Source organism: Sinocyclocheilus grahami, unplaced genomic scaffold (genome assembly GCF_001515645.1).
Source record: "Sinocyclocheilus grahami isolate Dianchi unplaced genomic scaffold, SAMN03320097.WGS_v1.1 scaffold220.1, whole genome shotgun sequence".
Lineage (NCBI taxonomy): Eukaryota > Metazoa > Chordata > Actinopteri > Cypriniformes > Cyprinidae > Sinocyclocheilus > Sinocyclocheilus grahami.
Window position 1 is genome coordinate 896154 of NW_015505399.1, and position 6000 is coordinate 902153.

The 6000-nt window shown below is 35.5% G+C and overlaps 1 protein-coding gene across 1 annotated transcript in view; it reads right to left on the reverse strand.

Annotated features, from left to right (window-relative positions):
- The window catches only part of abcb6b (ATP binding cassette subfamily B member 6 (LAN blood group) b), a 43067-nt gene that overhangs the window by 8411 nt on the left and 28656 nt on the right, over nt 1–6000 (reverse strand). The window lies entirely within an intron of this gene.

The window sequence follows — 6000 nt, forward strand, 5'->3', positions numbered from 1 at the left end:
AAGAGACATTCAAATAAGTCAACTAGAAATTCTTATAGATGTTGCAGTATGTGCAAATGATTGTTTTCTCTGCAACTTCACACAAAGACTATCTAGCTCTACACAGCCCTATATTATAACAACAGGTGAATCGCAGACAGGTGGGCCTCGAACTTTAAAGTATTTCACCACCTGAGGTTTTGGAGGTCTCCACTGCCTTTGAAAGCTAAGGAGCCAGGTGCTGATGGGCTATGACGGGGTCCCAAGCTCTGAAGATCTGAAACCCCAATTATAAAGCAGGGTGACAATCTTCACATGCTGCCTGTTGTTGGGAGGGGTGCGGCGATAGACCCCTGCCGAGATCCAAAGCCTGGCAAACTCTGTGAGGCAGTGCCAGCTGACATCAAGGGTTTCGAACAGCATAAAGAGGAGCAGAGACGAGACAAAGTAGGTCTGGAATGGGCACAAATTTTAAGGAAGCGCTAAGCTGGCCCCCTTATAGCCATATATCAAGAGCCCCGCTGCAGAGATGATCTACGCCCGTACGCCGTTTCCATCTGGAGCCATCTGCATGCCATTCTGGTATGCTTCTGCTTTTGTCTAAAACATATTAGGGTAAATTATGTTTGTCCTGGCAGAGGCACAAAACAAGCCAGTGTGACAGAATACAGCTGACATTTTATATTCTAACAAATTTACAACCATAATGTGCAACACTGGTGCTAAAATGATCGAAATCAGGAAATCATAATTATTACACTCAAAATAGATTGCTTATACAGCATTTTTGTGTCAAAAGCAGGCCACTCTTAAAGCTAACTTTGCAAATACACCGAATTATATTGTGACTGGTGCAGTAATCATACCTATCCAGATCCTTAAAGAATAAATGCTGGTTACGTACTATAGTATTAGTTTTATGTATTAGCCTATGTATTAAATTTACAAAATATAGTAATAAAAATGTACAAAGATCAGAAATTAGAAACAAAAAAACAGAAGAATAAAAATACCAATATAAGCTAAACTAGTATTGTACATTTCCACAGTCGTGTCCCACCTGGATGTACTTTGTCTCAGGTACATTTACATTTAGTCATTTAGCAGACGCTTTTATCCAAACGACTTACAAAGTAGAAGCAATCAGACCAACGAGAGAGCAACAATATACCCCTGTCTCAAAAGCACTATCACACAACATATACTACTATTCAAACGTTTGCAGTCTGTAAGATTTTCTCTAAAGAAATTAATACTTTAATTGAACAAGGATGCCTTTATTTGATCAGACGTGACATTAAAAGACATTAGAATGACTCCAAAGATTTCCATTTCAAATAAAACTGTTCCTTTGAACTTTCATCAAAGAATCCTGAAAATATGGCTTCCACAAAAATATTCACAACACCAGTCTTTCTGAAGACTGGAGTACTGTCTGCTAAAAATTCAGCTTTGTCATCACAGGAATAAAGTACATTTTAAAATATATTCAAAAGTTAATTTAAATTATAAATTGGGAGAACAGGCATAATTTTATGACAGAATTTGATTGGAAAGATGTGTAGAAATCATTAACAGATAACACAGAAAGAATATAAGAACCAGAAAATGGGGCTTTAATGCCATAACTTTTAAAGGGAATGCCAAGGTGTCTTATCTGTAGAATGAACAGAAATGTGCAAACAGTCTCTACAAATCAATATTCAATTATGGGAGATTATTCATACTGATTAGAGCTTGTGTCAATGAGGTCATAGCCGGTATTACCAGCTCAATGATTGGTAGTGAAGACAAAATCTTGTGATAACATCTAATATGCTCTCGGTGTCCTAAGAGAGAAGCTTAGAGAAATGTTTTCTTCTTTTGCACTCAACTTAGGAAAACTGACCCAACAAACCACAATGATGTACAAACAGAATCTAACTAACCGCTGCAAGAAAAACTGACCGTAATCTTACCCACAACAAGAGAAACTCGAAATTATTCTTGGATCACATTAAAGAAAAGCCCCCGTCTCGGAGCACTGATAATGACAGAGTGAGAGAGAGCAGAGCGAGTGGTGCTCTGGCTGTTCAGTCGACCATTAATCCATGTGGCGAGTGGAACCAGCCTCAGTGTTTTCACTTCAAACGCCTGACGAATTAGATCCCCCTTTGAAGTTTGCTTTTTTGTTTTTTCTTTTGTTTATTTTTCGCCTGGTTTTTAGTGTGCTTAATTCGCCGTCTTTCCATTCTTTCTTCCCATTCATTTGGCTCTTAAAAAAAGTCAATGTCCTTAATTTATGAACTAATTAACATCAGACTGGGGCCGGGTGAGAGCGGGCTTACTGCAGCCATGTGAAACACAAATGGCTTCCCAGGTCTTTATGGGAGTGTAGCATCTGTCCCTTCACAATACAACTTTTATCCTACGAGACCGCACTTTCGCTCCGGTTTCCGGTCCTATCTGCAACAGTATTCTCAATCATTTCGAGAACAAATAATTTTTTATATAAAAAAGTAAAAGACATTAGCACATTTATGCCATTTAAGTTCAATCAAAAACAAAAAAGTAAATTACGAAGAAACAAATCGGACAAGACTGGCACAATTACAGTATACTTAGGAAAGATTGCACTTTTACCTTGACTGATAAGAAAAAACATGGATGTCCATTCTCTCAAGATACTTCAGACATTTTTTCATTATATATTTGGATATTGATTGTATTTGATCATCTTTTCCTTCTTCCAATCATAAACGCTACTATATGAGCAGCTTAAAATAAGTTTTCCATCAGTAAGGAACACTGCATTCACTCTATAGATTCATATGCAGTAATATAGAATAGTAGTGAACAGTGTCAGCCTGTGTCAACTACTCAGTTGCACTTGTTCTATACACTGACAGGAAAAAAAAAGTTCATAAAAAGTGTGCTGGCATATTTGTGTGGCCTGTTTCTAATTGTCTAATATATTTGGATTCACAAGTTATGAAAATGCTTGCATTTCCAAGACCGCACGCAAGCAAACTTCACAGAGGACAAGCCAGAATGGCTAAAAATTGCTTCAAGACCCTGATACTAACTTAATCTTGCTCAGAAAAATAAAAGTGAGTTAAGGCCTATTCACAGCAAGTACAATAACTATAACTATAAAGTTAATCGTTGTAATTCAAAGAGGGAAGTAGGGAAGTCCACACTAGAACTATAACGACAGCCAATCAGAGTTTAAAGAGCAAAGTCGCAGACAACAGAACTGCCTGCACACCAGGGGCATTTCCTCCGAGGAGGCAAGGTAGGCAGTGCCTCCTCAAAATATTTGGATGGAAAAAAATTTGTAGTACAACATTTAAAACACCAATATTACAAAATATAACATTAAAATTATATAAATCACTTGTTTTTCGAAAGAAACATTGTCCAACAGTGACACCAGTGGGAGTCTGCGTCTCTCTCGCCTCCCCTGAGCCCACTGACTTTTAACAGACCTCCTAAAGTGGGAGGGGAGTTTGCTGAGGGTAATTGAGAATGACTGGGGGAAAGTCACATGAGAGGAGGCAATGCCTCAATCACAATATGACTGGATATGATCGATTATGTTCAGCTGTGATTGGACCATATTGAGTAAATCACACCTCTTGTGTCTCATGCAAGTCACCTGTTTGTGAATCAGTCTGAATGACCGATATAATGGCATTAATGGTAAGATTAAAAAAAAAAAAAAAAAAAAAAAAAAAAAAAAAAAAAATAAAGAAGTAAACAACTCACACGCTTTGATATAACCACTTTATGCCATGTCAAAATAAGACTTAAAACGGAATGATCATATGATCTGTGGGAGTTTTTAACAAGTTTAAGGTAAATCTCTTTGTCTGTGACCAATATTTACTGAGCTTTGATGATTTATAATCCTTATAAAAATTAACTATTAAAAAGAATAGCTGAACAGAAGTTCAAAAATAAAATATATTGTTTAAATTGCCTTGAGTTATTATTTTGGAATAAATGTAAAATGTTTAAAAACACTGACTTGATGAGATTCATACTTGGCTTTAATAAATAGAATATTGATTACATAATGTAAAAAAAAAAAAAAAAAAAATTATATATATGTAGTGGCTGCATTCACTCAAGCTGATCAATACAACAAACACCAGAGGCTTTAAACACACACCAAGTCCAATCAAAACAGAAACACCATCACACACACATTCAATGATCTAACTCCACCAGCACAGCTCAATGTCCACCGCTCAAGTTAGAAACAACAAACACACAAGATGTCCTGCATCTTCAGTAAACAAGCTACAGATAGTCCAAAATACAGCGGCTAGAGTCCTTACCAGGTCAAGAAGACACACGTCCTCTTCCAGGCAGATTTGTAACATTTTCTGTTGATTGGAAATTCTCAATTATTGCCCTGATGGTGGAAATGGTAATTTTCACTGCTCTAGCTCTTGTCTTAAAGTCACTTTCTAATTTGTGAAGCTCAATTATCTTTTGCTGCACATCAGATATATATTCTTTGGTTTTTCTCATTGTGAGGGATGATTAAGGGAATTTGGCCTTTGTTTTCCCTCCTATTTATAGTCCTGGGAAGCCATGGCTAATTTCAAGTTCATAATCACCCTGGTATGCTCAAAATTGTAAATATGAATGGGAATATACTTCACAGACATTTTACTCATAATAATTTCTAGGGGTACCAATAATTGTGTCCAACGTGCAATTGAGAAAAACATTTGTCAATGAGATTTCCCCCCATTTTAAATTCTTATTCTCCAATGAAAGGTTAGATTTATGTGAATCTTTAAAATAAAAGATCAAAATGATTAACAATGCAGATTTATTTTCACAGCCTTCTTTGATCATATTTACCAAGGGTGCCAATAATTCTGACCATGACTGTACATATATTTCTTTTTCTGATAGTGTAAGTAATGTTTATTTAACCAAGAAAATGTGACTGGGACATGAATTTAGATTTACATTTGATAAAAAAAAAAAACCTTGCATACTTTGCCTCCTCATTGCAGAACACCACCGCAGCACGCATATACAAAATGTTATTGCACATCAGATATATATTCTTTGGTTTTTCTCATTGTGAGGGATGATTAAGGGAATTTGGCCTTTGTTTTCCCTCCTATTTATAGTCCTGGGAAGCCATGGCTAATTTCAAGTTCATAATCACCCTGGTATGCTCAAAATTGTAAATATGAATGGGAATATACTTCACAGACATTTTACTCATAATAATTTCTAGGGGTACCAATAATTGTGTCCAACGTGCAATTGAGAAAAACATTTGTCAATGAGATTTCCCCCCATTTTAAATTCTTATTCTCCAATGAAAGGTTAGATTTATGTGAATCTTTAAAATAAAAGATCAAAATGATTAACAATGCAGATTTATTTTCACAGCCTTCTTTGATCATATTTACCAAGGGTGCCAATAATTCTGACCATGACTGTACATATATTTCTTTTTCTGATAGTGTAAGTAATGTTTATTTAACCAAGAAAATGTGACTGGGACATGAATTTAGATTTACATTTGATAAAAAAAAAAAACCTTGCATACTTTGCCTCCTCATTGCAGAACACCACCGCAGCACGCATATACAAAATGTTATTGTGCGTTGGTGTAGAGACTAATATAGGTGTTATAGTGATCTTTACAGTAGGGCTGCACGATTATGACAAAAATCATAATTGTCGATTATTCCCTTGAAATTGTAATTGCGATTATTAATTACGATTATCACGATTTACATTGAATGATGTTTATACCATTGCTTTTCTATAGTATTATGCTTCAAATGTCAAATATACATCGGATTGGTTTCTTCTTTAAATTATAATATATAAAACTTTGAATGGTATTATAATGTTATACTAAAACTAAAACAATGGAAAACCCTTAAGATAATCTGTAGAAAGAAAAAACATATCTTAAGCGTACAGAATAACATAAGTGGACTTTGAACGATTAATTGCCGCTTTGAACGATAACGTAATTGTGGCATCCATAATTGTAAT